Source organism: Natator depressus, chromosome 7 (assembly GCF_965152275.1).
Source record: "Natator depressus isolate rNatDep1 chromosome 7, rNatDep2.hap1, whole genome shotgun sequence".
In the NCBI taxonomy this organism is placed as follows: domain Eukaryota; kingdom Metazoa; phylum Chordata; order Testudines; family Cheloniidae; genus Natator; species Natator depressus.
Window position 1 is genome coordinate 40,625,621 of NC_134240.1, and position 16,194 is coordinate 40,641,814.

General features: G+C 42.3%; 1 protein-coding gene across 1 annotated transcript in view; it reads right to left on the reverse strand.

Annotated features, from left to right (window-relative positions):
* The window catches only part of IARS1 (isoleucyl-tRNA synthetase 1), a 225,591-nt gene extending 211,503 nt beyond the window's left edge, over positions 1-14,088 (reverse strand). The window contains exon 1 of the mRNA XM_074958200.1: positions 13,868-14,088. The gene's annotated coding sequence lies outside the window, so the exon portion shown is untranslated. The remainder of the gene's footprint in view (positions 1-13,867) is intronic.
* Positions 14,089-16,194: the final 2,106 nt, after the last annotated feature.

A 16,194-nucleotide genomic window follows, 5' to 3' on the forward strand; every position in this document is an offset into this window, starting at 1 on the left:
CAGAGGTGGGAACACTGCCCATCTTTAGCTGGACACAGAAACCTTTAACATTAGATATCCCAGTGTATTGTGATAATAATGCAAACCTTTAGAGCCTCATAAAAAAAACCCTGGCAGATTAAATTATTTTTCTAGCAACTGGCAAAACCATTAAAAAAATGGCCAGGCCGGTCAAATACAGGCCATGTGGTAATCCTTTGCCGCCCAGGGCTCACCCTGCCACCCGCTGACAGCCCTAGTTCCATTGCCTAGGGCTGACAGCCAAAGCCCTGAAGTTGCGGAGGTCACAAAAAATCACAGAATCCGTGACCTCCATGACAGACTCGTAGCCTTAATCATACTGAATGTGAAATGGTCAACAGGCATTTTGCTGTGAGAGTGAACCACAGAACCAGACCAGAAACATTATTGATCGTATTTATATCATGAGTCAGGGTGAGCAGGACTGATGGTAACATGGGGGCGGGGAAAATAAAGCAATAGATATCTTTGCAATCTCAAATTCCAGCCATGAATAGTACGGAGGAATGAATGTCTACACATCCCCTTTTCCCCATTCTCACACATGGGATCAGATGTGAGACATATTTTAATATGACAGAGAAAAGACAAGCCCACGTGTCAAAGGACTGGTCATACCCCGGTCCATTTGCAGCTATTAAAAATATAATAAGCACCAGCAGCAAACAGGGACTCTGAACAGAAATAGCACTGATTTTTATGATTAATAAATATTGCTTGTCTAGACCCTTTTTACATCTAAACACAAAAAGGAAAACTGTTACCCACACACCAGCCCTCATCTTGTTTTCTGGCTCCCTAAGGATAAAATGTTTAATTAACAGTGCAGTTGGAAGTTAAGAAAACAAGAAACCAAAACAAGAAGCAGAGCTGGCCTTCTACAATAATAACATGGAAGACAGAGGCATCTACCAATTTTTGGTGGGGGGAGAGGAGAAAAATGAGATTAAACAATTCTACATGTTACTGGAGATCAAAACTCCATGAGGTTTGAAAAGCTTTTCCTGAGCTCTTCCGTGGCATTGCACAGCTCAGTGCAAGGCTCAGTGCGCAGGCAAGAATGTTCAATAGAAACACAGCAGCGAAGGCAAACAGTGTAGCCTTTGATTCTGAAGCTTTTTATTATCCCCTTCTTTTTAAGGAGGGCAATCATAGCAAAGTGGCACATTGCGCATAAGCTACTGAATAACTTTAGCACTATAGTGTAATTTTTTGTATTCTATATAATTAAAGCATTATCATGCCTGCCTTAAGTGCTTGATAGCAGGCTTTTAGTCCTACTCTCCTAGAGATTACGGTGATAGAAATGCCTATCAAGATACTTCAAGGGTCTCTGCACACTTCAAAAATGTAGACACCTAGCAAATGAGCAAAGTTATTTCAGTTTTCCAGGAATGGGTTTGTAGGGGGGTGTTGTGTATAGCCTTATCCTTAAAAACCACAAAAATATACTTTTTTTTTTTTTTGCTTTGACCGTGTACCTCTAAACTTAGGGAAAACTCCCACTGAATACTGAATTATATGAAAAAAGCATTTGGAAAATTTAAAACAATACATATTGAAGACGATGTCTGCATCCTTTATGTTTGTTCCAGTATTATGAATATAGTCATTCAATACATTAGTACATACGTACTAAATCTATCACTGTCTGTATTTGTTCATAGATTCACTGGGAGACATTTGAAGCTCAGGGTTTGTCTGTTTGTGAATGGCACCTTCCTGTCCTTGGAAACAGTTTGAGGCTAATTTTTATCATCATATTTACCAGCTAAAATAAAACTAAGTAAATTCTTTCAGAATCTTAACACATCAGCTGTATCACTGTAAAGTTTAATTTATGGCAATGGGATCTCTGTGTTTGCCTTCCCCAAAGCAGAGCTATCTAATTCAGGAGGGCCAAAATTACTTAATTTTTTTTTTTTAAATGAGGCATGGGTTGTTGCTGTAAGTTAAGGGCCATATACAGTCAACCTCTTGATCCAAAGCACAGGTCTAACTGATAATGGGAAGTTTGCAATAAGACCTTGCCTACAGTGGACATTTGCCCCCTTCAAACATGAGTGGTCAGTCACCATTGCAGTTGCACCAATGCAAATCTCTAGTGTAGACAAATCAAGCTGAAATTTACACTAAAAGAAATTAGTGGCATGAACAGATTTGATCTTCAGAAAAGTTATATTTTATTGGCTAATCCAGAACTGCAGCAACATGTTTAAATGAATGTTTAATGTATGGTTTTTCCGGCTTGACATTTAAATGGTATGATGAAAGCTGACTAGTAATATTTACATGAAGGTTTGCTCTATTATTGTTTTATAGGGTGGCAAAACAATCAATATAAATTATATTTATGTTTCATATTGCAGTTTTTATCTATTGAAAACAAAGTATAATTGGAATGCAAATTAGTAGAACAGTGTAAAGAAATAATTACAGGCCACATATTGCCTGCCAGAATTACAGAGGTGGATTCACATTAATAAAAGAGGCTCTCTGTGTTCCCATCACTAATCAATGGAACATGCCATGTAGGATCAATTCCAGTTCTAATTTGAAATTTCAAATCTTAAGAGGGAGCTTACTTTTCACCTTCTCACCTCTGTCACTATTTTTGTTATCTCTTAATCGCTGATTCCAAACATCAGGAGTAAAAATAAACAGCTAAATAACAAAACTAATAACAATGCTTTAAATTAGATATCATCTTTGCACATAGCCTTCTCAGTGTCTTACACAATCACCTCCATGCTTTCTTTCAGGCAGCTCCCCATGCAAGTTACATCCTCAGTGCCCTCCTTAGAATAGCCTCTAAACCTCTCCACTTACACTGAATTGAGCTGATTTGTATATAAATTGCCTGCTTTCCTTTAAACCTCTTTTCTGGTCTGTCTTTAGCTGCTGAAGGCAGCGACCATACTTCTGGTGTGTTTAGAAAGTACCTACATAAGAAACATAAAAATGACCATATTGGGTCACCCCAATATCCTACCCTGTCTTCCAACAGTGGCCAGTGCCAGGTGCTTCAGAGGGAATGAGCAGAACAGGTAATCATCTAGTGGTCCATCCTCTGTCACCCATTCCCAGCTTCTGGAAAAACAGAGGTGAGGGACACCATCCCTGCTTCAAAGGGAATGAACAGAACAAGGCAATCATAAAGAGATCTATCCCCCATCATCCATTCCCAGCTTCTGGCAGTCAGAGGCCGAGGAACACCAGAGTATGGGGTTGCATTCCTGACCATTTTGCCTAATAGTCATTAATGGACCTATCCTTCATGAACTTAGCTAATTCTTTATTGAATCCAGTTGTAGTTTTGTTCTTCACAGCATTCTCTGGCAACAAGTTCCACAGGTTGACTGTGCTTTTTGTGAAGAAGTACTTCCTTATAATTGTTTTAAACCTGCTGCCTCCAAATAATTCATTTAGCTTCTCCACAAAGGCCTTGTCTTCCTTGAGTGCTCCTTTGGAACCTTGATCGTCCTGTGGCCCCAGTGATTGTTTGGCAGGCTTTCTGCTTCTGATGTACTTAAAAAAAAAAAATTGCTGCTAGTTTGCGTCTTTTGCTAGTTGCTCTTCAGATTCTTTTTTTGGCCTGCCTAATTATACTTTTTATAATTGACTTGCCAAAGTTTATGCTCCTTTCTTTTCCTCAATAGGATTTCATTTCCAATTTCTAAAGGATGCCTTTTTGTCTCTAACTGCTTCCTCTACTTTCTTGGTTAGCCATTGTGGCATTTTTTTCATCCTCTTACTGTTCTGTTAAATTTGGGGTATACATTTTATCTGAGCCTTTATTACGGTGTTTTTAAAAAGTTCCCATGAAGCTTGCAGGCATTTTACTTTTGTGACTGTTCCTTTTAAATTTCTGTTTAACTAGCTTCCTCATTTCTGGGTAGTTCCCCTTTCTGAAATTAAATTCTACTGTGGTGGGCTTCTTCGGTATTTCCCACACACCCCTCACATCCCTAGACAAGTATGTTAAATTTAATCATATTATGGTCGCTATTAACAAGCGGTTCAGCTATAGTCACTTTTTGGACCAAATTCTGTGCTCCACTTAAGACTAAAACAAGAATTGTCTTTCTCCTTGTGGATTCCAGGACTAGCTGCTCCAAGAAACAGTTAATTACGATGTCTAGAAACTTTATCTCTGCATCCCATTCTGAGGTGACGTATCCAGTCAATATGGGGATAGTTGTGATCCCCTTTACTATCAAGTTTTCTATTTTTTTGCCTCTTTAATTCCCCAGAGCATTTCACAGTCACCATCACCATCTTGGTCAGGTGGTTGGTAGTATATTCCTACTACTATATTCTTATTATTTAAGCATGGAATTTCTGTCCATTGAGATTCTGTGTTACTGTTAGATTCATTTACAATTTGTACTTTATTTGACTTTATGCTTTCTTTCATATAGAGTGCCACTCTCCCACCAGCACGATCTACTCTGTCATTCTTATATATTTGGTAGCCTGGTATTACTGTGTCCCACTGATTATAATTGTTCCACCAAGTTTCTGTGATGCCTATTATATCAATATCTTCATTTACAGGCACTCAAATTTACCCATCTTAGTATTTAGACTTCTAGCATTTGTATACAAGCACTTATAAAATTTGTCACTTTTTAGCTGTCTGCCTTCATGTGATATAATTGAATGGGAGTCTTTTTCATTTGGCTATTACTCTTCAGTTCCTACATGTACTTTATCAACTTCTATCCTTTCCTCTTTACTAAGACACAGATTTCAGAGTAGCAGCTGTGTTAGTCTGTATCCGCAAAAAGAAAAGTAGTACTTGTGGCACCTTAGAGACTAACATTTATTTGAGCATAAGCTTTCGTGAGCTACAGCTCATTTCATCGGATGCATTCAGTGGAAAATACAGTGGGGAGATTTATATACACAAAGAACATGAAACAATGGCTGTTACCATACACACTGTAACGAGAGTGATCAGGTAAGGTGAATTATTACCAGCAGGAGAGTGGGGCGGGGGGACTTTTTGAGGTGATAATCAAGGTGGGCCATTTCCAGCAGTTGACAAGAATCTCTGACACAGAGACTCCCCATTAATAGATCCTCCTCTGGGGTATGTCTATACTACCCGCTGGATCGGCAGGCAGCGATCAATCCAGCAGGGGTTGATTTATCGCTGGATCGCGTCTAGTCTAGACGTGATAAATCGACTCCCGAGTACTCTCCCGTCGACTCAGGTACTCCACCAGGGCGAGAGGCACAGGCGGAGTTGACGGGGGAGTGTCAGCAGTCGACTCACCGCAGTGAAGACACCACGGTGAGTAAATCTAAGTACATCAACTTCAGATACGTTGTTCACGTAGCTGAAGTTGCATAACTTAGATCGATTCCCCCCCTACCCCTAGTGTAGACCAGGCCTAAGGGATGTCTCTGTCCAAACCATGTGCTTCTGTTGGATTTCCCCCAGCATGTAGTGGGTGCTACCACAAATAACCTTTAATCTTAAGGTTTGAAAGTACTTTACTGGCTGAAATTCAGCAAGTCACACACTGAGTCACTGGCAAAACTGGGAATAGAAACCAGAAGTTCTTACCTCATAAAGACAGGTTTCAGAGTAGCAGCCGTGTTAGTCTGTATCCGCAAAAAAGAACAGGAGTACTTGTGGCACCTTAGAGGCTAACAAATTTATTAGAGCATAAGCTTTCGTGGGCAAGAGCCCACTTCATCAGATGCATAGAATGAAGTGGGCTATAGCCCACGAAAACTTATGCTCTAATAAATTTGTTATTCTCTAAGGTGCCACAAGTCCTCCTGTTCTTTTTACCTCATAAAATCACTAATCTGACTACTAGCCAGCAATCCCACCCACATTCACAAATTTCTTGACCACATTATGCCCCTTCCCAATTTTTCCAGGAGTGAGGTTGCACATTACGCCCCTTCCCAATTTTCTTCCTCTTATACACAAATTTAGAGGCAAAATGTTGAGGTAAATCACAAAACTACTGACAAGTTTTATAAGCTGTAGCAGGCGTACAGGCACTTTTGAGTCTGAATAGACAAGTCTCAGCTTGTTTCAGTCTTTAATCACTGTAGTTTACTAGGACATACATTTTGCTCTGATATTCTTCCTCTTGATAACTGGTTTGATTATTTTAGTATTTGACGAAGTTTTCCATAAGGTTGAAATGACATTTTTAGTCCTAACGTTATGGATGGGGGAGAATGGTACATATTATCTGTTGTGAAAGTGTTCCTCTTGTGACTCACACAATGAGTGTTATACAAGCACAAGTACACGCATTGTTAAAGTACCACTTAAACTAAATGAATACATGTTTTAACAGCTTTGAAAAATAATAGTTTGGGGGATTTTCTGTATGATCAGAAAATCAAATTTGTTAATTCGTGAGAAAGACATTAAAGATGCCAAGTTGTTTAAATATCCAGACTCACTTCCCCATTCCTATTTTTCAATGCTGCTGCATTACTAATTTTTTTTAAATATTCAGGTTCCAAGCACATATGAGCTTTATTATAGAGCTCCTAAACATGATTTTGTTTTTGAACAGAAGACGCTGTGGGCTTCACCATCTTGAATGCCAATTAAAAATATCACAAGAATGTGGAATTTTGTAAAGACTATAATTGGGAGTTCATTGTAAAATATCTATATGCCTAATATGAAGCTTATGCACCCGTTGTATTCAATGGCAAAATGGGAGCAAAGACTGAGCTCTACATCGACAATATTATGCTAAAACAACATTAAGGGCTCAATTGTGGCTTGCACCCTTCACTCCCCTTGCTGGCCACTATACAGGGATGTTTGGAGACCTGCTCAGTCTAGGCAGGGAGAATGGACATGGTAATATCAAAAAGTGAGCAGAGCTTCAGTTTCCTTAAGCATTAATTCAAATTGCAAGAAGAAAAGGAGAGGGACAAAAGAATACATTACTACTACCACTATATTCAATCCATTATAAATGCAGAAATAATATTACTTGTAATCACTCAAATCATCTCAGCAAAAAAGTTCAACACTTCCCACCCAAATTAAGGTAACAACATCAGCACAATCTCATATTGTGCAAGAAATGTAATAATGTATTTAGCTCAAAGAAGTAATTTTAAAAATGCAAGTACCACAAAAATATATGAATTTCAGAATTTTCTGAACAAATCAATAGCCTAAAGATTGATCCAAAAAAGAATTCAAATTTAAAATTTTATAGAAACACACAATATGTTACAATGTAGTTTATATTAAAAAGGACTTCCTTTATATCTACAGCACTATTAAAATTCAACCTTATGAAAAAACATATCTTGCTGCCGCATTCATATCAACCAGACCCTGTTTTTAATTTATATGAACTAAGTTAAATTCCTTCTACTCCTCCTGCCAAAAAATTAAGGTGATATACACCTATAACATTTGTTAAAAACCCACTTAATTTGAACAGCGCTATTATTCCAATGGGAAATGTTAGGACATCAATATCTCATTAGTTATTACTAGGGCTGTCAATTAATCGCAGTTAACTCAAGCGATTAACTCAAAATTAATCGCACTTATAACAATAGAATACGAATTTAAATTTATTAAATATTTTTGAATGTTTTTCTACATTTTCAATGTTGCTTTCAGTGACAACACAGAACACAAAGTGCACAGTGCTCACTTTATATTATTATTTTTATTACAAATATATGCACCGTAAAAATTATAAACAAAAGAAATAGTATTTTTCAGTTCATCTCATACAAGTACTGAAGTACAGTCTCTTTATCATGAAAGTGTAACTTACAAATGCAAATTTTTTGTTTGATTACATAACTGCACTCAAAAACAAAACAGTGAAAAAACTTTAGAGCCTACAAGTCCACTCAGTCCTACTTCTTATTCTGCCAATTGCTAAGACAAACAAGTTTGTTTACACTTATGGGAGATACTGCTGCATGCTTCTTATTTACAATGTCACCTGAAAGTGAGAATAGGCGTTCGCATGGCACTTTTGTAGCTGGCATTGCAAGATATTTACATGCCAGATGTGCTAAACATTCATATGCCCCTTCATGCTTCGGCCACTACTCCAGAGGACATGCTTCCATGTGAAGAAGTCTTAAAAGAGCAACACTCCAATGTGGAAACTACAATACCCGCATCACCAAAAAATAAAATCAACCTTCTGCTCGTGGCATCTGACTCAGATGATGAAAATGAACATGCGTCAGTCCTCACTGCTTTGGATCATTATCAAGCAGAACCCATCATCAGCATGGAAGCATGTGCTCTGGAATGCTCTTTTAATATCAGGCATGTGCTGTATATTCCTAAATCACACAGACAAGGCAGAGTTTCAGCTGGCCCTTACACAGGCATGGAAGGAGCAATGAATGTTTTCTTGAGTCTAGAGATTATTCCCCGCTAAGAACACCTTGGAGGCAAGGCACTCCAAAAGGGTCAGAGAGGAGGTGAGAACTACTCGACCTACCCCACCTTGCCAGTGGTCAGTGCAGCCAGGCAATGGTGTGCACGCCACTTTGCCAGGCAAGGGAGCACATGTTGCTTCTCCTTAGGGATGCATGCAGTATTGCCAGCTCTACACATTCAAAAATCATGAGATTTTTCAAAAATAATAAATATCTGAGTTTTCTTATTTACCATCAGGTTTTTGAAGCTTTAGGGGGAAAAACACCTGCCCTAAGTCCCACATTTGTAGGAGTATTTAGGTGTTCCTGCACTCGATGGTGCAACACCTAACTGAGTAGGAGCCTGAATTTAATTTCCAAAAGTGATTTAGGCACTTAGGAGCCTAAAGCCCAGTGGCTGTCTGCATGAGCTTCTAAGGGTAAAAATCCAGCCTCAAATACACATGCAAAATGTGTCCTTCCCAATGGCACTTGCAAGGGATTCCCCTTTCTCTCTACCACCTTCAGGTTGGGGTCACTGCCATTCTATCCCTCTTCATCTCCCACTCCATCATTATCCTTTGGACCCCCTTAGTCTCCTTCTGCACCACTTCACTCTTCTTCCAGCTTCTCATGTTACTCCATTCTCTAGGGTTGTCAGATGTCTGGTTTTTGACCGGAACAGCTGGTCGAAAACGGACCCTGGCAGTTCCGGTCAGCACCACCAAGCGGGCCATTAAAAGTCTGATCGGCGGTGCTGCAGGGCTAAGGCAGGCTAGTCCGTATCTGTCCTGGCACCGCGCTGCACCCCAGAAGTGGCCAACATGTCCGGCTCCTAGGTGGGGGGGCCACAGGGCTCCGTGCGCTGCCCCTGCCCCAAGCACTGGCTCCGTACTTCCATTGGCTGGGAACTGCGGCCAATGGGAGCTGGGGGGCAGTGCCTGCAGATGAGAGCAGCGCATGGAGCCTCCTCGCCCCCCGTGCCTAGGAGCCGGACCTGCTGGTTGCTTCCAGGGCACAGCACAGAGCCAGGGCAGGCAGGGAGCCACGGGGCTCCGTGCGCTGCCCCCGCCCCAAGCACTGGCTCCATACTTCCATTGGCTGGGAACTGCGGCCAATGGGAGCTGGGGGGCAGTGCCTGCAGATGAGAGCAGTGCATGGAGCCTCCTCACCCCCCGCGCCTAGGAGCCGGACCTGCTGGTTGCTTCCAGGGCACAGCACAGGGCCCTGCTGCGCCGCTGACTGGGAGTGCCCGTGGTAAGCCCATTCCCCAATCCTGAGCCCCAACCCCCTGCCCCAACCCTGAGCCCCCCCTCCAAACCTGGAGCCCCCTCCTACACCCCAAAGCCCTTATCCCCAGCCCCCCCAGAGCTGTCACCCCCAGCCCAGAGCCATCACCCCCTCCCACACCCCAGCCCCCTGCCTCAACCTGCAGCCCCCTCCCACATTCCAAATCCCTCGGCCCCACCCCACACCTGGAGCCCCCTCCTACACCCCAAACCCCTCATCCCCAGCCCCACCCCAGAGCCCCCAACCCTTGCCCAGAGCCTGTACCCCATCCCACACCCCAATCCCCTGCCCCAGCCCAGAGCCCCCTCCGGCACACTGAACCCCTCATTTCTGGCCCTACCCCGGAGCCCTCACCCCAGGTTAGAGCCCTTACCCCCTCACCCCTTCCCACACCGAAACCCCCTGCCCCAGCCCGGTGAAAGTGAGTGAGGGTGGGGGAGAGTGAGCCACCAAGGGAGGAGGAATATAGTGAGCGGAGGCGGGGCCTCAGGGAAGGTGTGGGGTAGGAGGTGGGGCCTCAGGGAAGGGGCGGGGCTAGGGTGTTCGGTTTTGTGTGATTAGAAAGTTGACAACCCTACCATTGTCCTTAGTCTCCTCCTGCCCTGCACATCTCCGTGCCCTCCCATTCCCCTGCAACCTTTATATCAACGTCCTGCTTCCCCTCTTAGACCATGTCTACACCAGCGAGCTTACAGTGACACAACTGTACCGATGCAGCTGTGCCACTTTAAGATCACTCATGTAGCTGCTCTATGCCATAATTAACCCACCTCCAATGAGCAGCGGTAACTATGGATTTAGTGCTGTCCAAACTGGCACTTCTGTCTGTGTAACTTATGTCGCTCAGAGGGATGTTTTTTTCTCATGCATGAGTGACATAAGTTATACAGACAAAAGTGCTAGTGTAGACATAGCCTCAGTTTCCGCATCCATCTTCAGTGTCTCCACTGCTCCTCATAGTCTGTGTCCTAATAGTGTCTTGTCTAGCCCTGCAACCACACAGTGGCAGCCATCTGGCCTGTGGGCATGGCTTTGGTCTCACTGAAAACAGCTGGAAATGGTAAGACTGCTGTATTGAACATAGGGAAATAGCAGCCATCTTGCTGGCTTCAGCCCAATTGGCAGTAAATAGACATGGTGGCCATTTTGAATAAGAGAAAATTAATGAGTTTGTAGCTTTTCATTGCATTTTCGTGTGACAGGTAAAACACACCTCAAAATCACTAGTCTTGAAATAAAAAAGCAAGAGTTGGCAACACTGTCACATTGAGAATTGTTTCCAGTTCTCCCACAGCTGGTTTAGTCCATGCAAAAACTCGGATAGAAACATTAGTGTAAACCAAGAACAGGCTTAACCACTACTCCATAGTCTAACCCTGAACAAAGCAGGCCTGCACTAGTGCTTCCACCTCCATACACCAACACTTTGGACCAAATTCAGCCTTGGCACAAAGGCAACTCCCACTGAAGTCAATAGGAGCTGTATCTGCACATGTCAGGGCTGACTTTGTCCCTTTATGCCTGGGGCTTTCCTTCGTCTGTATTTCCCAAAAACCTGCACTGTTTTTTTGTTTTGTTTTTTGGCAGAGGGATGTTGGTGGAGGAGTATTTATTAAATAAACTATAAAACGCTTGTCTCTTAGAGGTTTGCACAGCAGTTGTCTGTACCACTTCCATTCTGGATTGGCCTTGCCATTCAGCTCTTTGCCACATCTCAGTGGAGTGAAAATAACTGGGAGTGTTAGAAAGCTGATAGCTCCAGGTGGAGACTTAGAAACAGACCTGGGAAGGAAAATGTTTCCTTCTGAGAATAAACTGATGCTTACACTAATTATTTTTTCTTGATTTATTCCTCACAAAGTAAAATGATAACTACAGTAATCAGGAATTAATCACTAATCATTAATCACTCCATCCCACATGCAACATTTCACAGCTGACTTGCTGCATTGTGTAAGGGTGGAGTGACAAAGGAAAGGTGGATGTAGTAACCGGTACTGGCTATTTTTGGCATCATAATACCAGACTAGCTGAGCCAATGATATGATCTGGTACAGCAAAATGCAATGTTCCTCTGACACATATTAATTTAAAAATGGCTGCTCAAACCCGCTCATTTTTATTTATGATAAAAAGTCTCTTGTTAAATGAGCTAATTTGTATTAAATTAATTTATATTGAATAGCACAATTAAATCTTTAATTGCTACTGGGACTACAGCATAGATATTTGTGTAATCAATTTTAGAGATAAGGAAGGTTCAGCTTCAATAATTCTGATATTTCAATGATAGCTGTGCTTTGCTTTCAAATACTAAATAGGCAAAGATAAGCTAGGCCATGGCTTCATACGCCCAAATGTAACCTCTGCTGGGCATACTTTAAATGCATAACACAACACTTCCATCATCTGTAACAGAGAAAGATAGAGTCTGACACACAATTTGGCATGAGCATTTATCTATTTTTAGGGCTGCACGACTGTGCAGGACCTACTGCATACGTGCACGGAGAACAGAACTTTGAACCAAACTGTTTTCTGATGTAGATGTTTGCAGTATACTGAGAGTCTGAAGCTACTTTGTCAAGGAAGTAGTGGGATAAATAGAAAAAGAAAAAATGTCACCACTTATACACTTTTACTATTAGTAATATTTTGTCAATACCTGAGGCCAGAATTCTCCTCCAGCAGGAAACAAGTAATTTCTACTGAATTCACTGGGAGTTACTTGTATGCTGGGAGGTTGGGGATGGGGGTGGGAATAAGGCCTCTTAAAGTGCTGGCAAAGTGGACTAGCTATATGTGTTAAAGGTCCTTGCAAAGGTGGGCTAGCTACAGTGTTCATATCTCAGATGCATATGGGACCACATCATCATTCTTGTTTATCTGATGAAAACCAGCTACTATACATTTGTGCACAATCACAGTAGGTAATGGGATATAATACACATCAATCTGATCTCAGAATTGATCTCTTCTTGTAAGATTAAACTTTTAAAAATAGACTGACCCAAGCCTCTTTGACACGCTCTCGGCACGCCCAGAACCGTAAGCCAGTGTGTTACCCCTTTGTGTCAGCAAGAGAGAGCTTTGCTGGAGCTTAGACTGTATGTCAACTCCCCGCCACACTAGTCTGTTCAGCTCACCAGCAAACTCCTTGAGATTCTGCCAGGCTAAACCTTGCCTTGCAGATAATATTCAGTGAACGCCAGTTCCCAAGTTTCCGAGATACACCTCTCTGTAGTGTCCTCTCCCTCTGACTCAACTGTAACAGAAATTAAGTCCACTGTCCACAAAGATACAGCACACACAACCTAGCCTGTTAGCCCAGCCCAGAACACACTATTTACCTTAATACACATAGATGGTTTATAGTAAAACTAACCATAACTTTATTCATAAAGAGCATAAATTAAAGTGACAGTAAGAAGGAGAAAAAGAGACAGGTATGGTTACAAAGCAAAAATAATGTGTTTTCTAGTGCATTACACTTAATTCTAGCAAGCTATTTCTTTGCCTAAAATAGTTTCCCACTTACATCAAGCTATCAGCAACTCCAGCCCTTCAGGTAGGAGGATTCACCTTTCACATAATCAGTGTGTGCTGTTCACCTTGTCCCCTAAGTGATGGCTAACTAAGGGGTTCTCTTTCTTCCTATTTACAATCCAGAAAACCTGTGAAATGTATTCTTTGAAAAATAAACCCAGACAAAGTTCCTCTCCACTGCTAGCTCCCTAGTTCCCTCTTCCTCAAGAACCACTATCATCTCTTTTATATCAAGGGTGGAATTAATAAGCCATTCCCGCCACAATGAGCCAGCAGAACTTCAGCTATCTCAGGCAGGGTTACATTTTTAAGTTATTACGTTTTCTATTAGTTATTTGGGATGTTTAAAAACACTGTTTTAAAAAGGATAAACTTTACTTGTAGAAATCCTGACTTTGTTGCCAGTGAAAACCACAATAAACAAACTCTGAATGCAACTATGGGCCCATCTATGCTATAAAAGCTGAGCTGGGGGACCAAGTTACCACATGGTAAATCTCCTAACATACCAAAAACATAGTTACCTTAGTTGTCATATTCTTTAGTATTTAAAATTACTTTTTTGAACACACACAACCTTCAGCTAATGTCCTTGTGATGGGATTCGACTCACCACTACGGCGCCTCCTGCTGGCTATCCTGGGGATTAGTTCTGTATGTCAATGCACTCTCTTCTGTCTCGCCACCATCACTTCTGCTCCAGGGACCCATGTCACTCTCAGAACCTCAGTGTCCTCTTCAATGACACAGCCCTCTGACTGTGCCAAGCTCTGTGCTCCCCCCTTCCGGGGGAATGTTGCAGTCCCTTAGTCCAGCACTTCCTCAGTGGCGAATGGGGGCAGACGGCGGGGGAACCCGGGCCTGCCCACTACTCCAGGTCCAGATGGCGGCTGCCTGAGGCACCCCCTCTGACTCTTCAGTAGGTTTCCCTGGACCACTTCCCCACAGCCCCAGCACCCTCTTTGCCCTTGCCTCAGGGCCTCAGCCTGCAGATCCCTGCAGCCCACCAGGAGCTGCCTTTAGCTCCCCGGGTCTCTGCCTGCAGCACTGCTCTGTCCAGGGTGCTTGCTGCCTTCAGCCTGCAAGGCAGCCCTTCCACCTCCCTCCTCAAGCTCCAGGGAATGACTGAAGCTGCTCTGTATGGCATCTGTACCTACATGGGCCTGCCCGACCCTGGCTGCTCCTATAAGCCCTTCTGTGATTGGTTGCCTCTGCACACCCTCCCTAGGGCTCTATTAACCCCTGGGAGATCCCAGTGTGGAGCAGGCGCCCCATCACAGTCCTGGATTTAAAAGTCACGTTATGCATATGGAACAGTGCACTATTAAATCTAGAGCCATATGCCTCAAGAAGAGCCATATAGTTAAGGAACAGGACAGGGAGACAGGAGATGTGAATTGTATTCCCGGTTCCTCCATGTATGTGATCTTGGTCAAAACCAATTAACCTCCATACTCCACTTACAGGACTTCACATGGTGAGGAAGATTTTTTTCGTAAGATATTTTGAAGTAGTATCTTCTCTTGGTGCTGACTAATACAGTTCTTCAGAACCTCCTACATCATGTTACTTTGGTTCACAAACAGAGGCCTAGTCTACACTACAAGTTAGGTAGTAAGCTGTCTTTTGTCAATCTAGCTGTGGAAGTGTCTTCACTTAAATTTGGCTCCCATTGTCATAAGTGCCTCTCTATGCTGATTTAGTAACACTACCTCCCCTAGCAGTGCAGAGTCACAGTTGATATAATTAGGCTGATGCAGTGTCAGTAGCTTTCAGGAGCCATCCCACAATGCCCCACAAAACAATTGATACAAGCACTCCTGGTGAGTATGAGCATCGCCAAGCACGCGCACACACAAGCGATTTTGTAACTGCAGTTGCTGTATGCTAACGTAAGTTAGGTCAACAACATTTTGTAGTGTAGACCTGGCTTCATTAGCTTCCCACTAATGTCACCATGGATAACTTTTAATTCCAAAATATCTGAGCTTTGCTTCCATCCCCCCTCCTGATCTTTTTGGCCATTAAAAAAAAATCACTGTATAACTTATATTAAAATAAATATCCCTGAAACCAAGAAATCAAGCTGTAACATCACATTAGCAGGCAAAAATATCAAGAAAATAGCACAGTTAATGTACCTGACCAGCACTACATTGACAAACAGAGACCTCAAGAAGGAAGCGACATCAAGGATGGGAAGGCATCCACAGCATTTACTTAACTTCATAATTTATGGAAATCAAAGAAAAATAGCATCAGAAAAAAAGCTGAGAATTTTCTATGCAAACATAACCTCACTGCTAGCATACAGCTGTGAGAGCTGGAGATCTACCAAAACAGTGTTAAGAAAAATTAGATGCCCTTGAAAATAAATGCTGTTATAATAATTGGGCCTACAAGTATACCTGAATTGTAAGCTTAACTGTAAGAAAGTTTATAAAAGTGTCACAATAAACTATACCAGTAAGCGTTAATGGGAAAAGGTGCAAAAGGAAAACAAAAAGACCAGATTAGTTTAAACAAAAAAGCCCACTAATATAACTTAAGAACTGTGTAAAACTCATGCCTGGTAAACCATAGAAGTGTGGAACCAGTAATTAATTAACCCAAACTGGTGTGCTGGAAATTAGGCCTAAATGATGGACAAAATAATAAGAGGATGGGCTATTATGCCCATCACTTCTTTTTGGGGTCCTTAAAAATGACTTTTGGGGGAAAAGTTGGCTACCACAACCCTAGCTGGCTGAAAGACAAGAAAAAGGGAAGGCGTGAGCTTCACCATCATGGCTGTCACCCCACCATTTCCGGGGACCCCATGATCCAGTGTGACACTATTGTGCCGTCTTTGTCCTGGATCCTGAGAGATGTCCTGACCAGACTGGAGCAGAGAGAGAGCGAAAGAGACCCAGAAACACCACCTCTTCCCCTGGCTTCAGC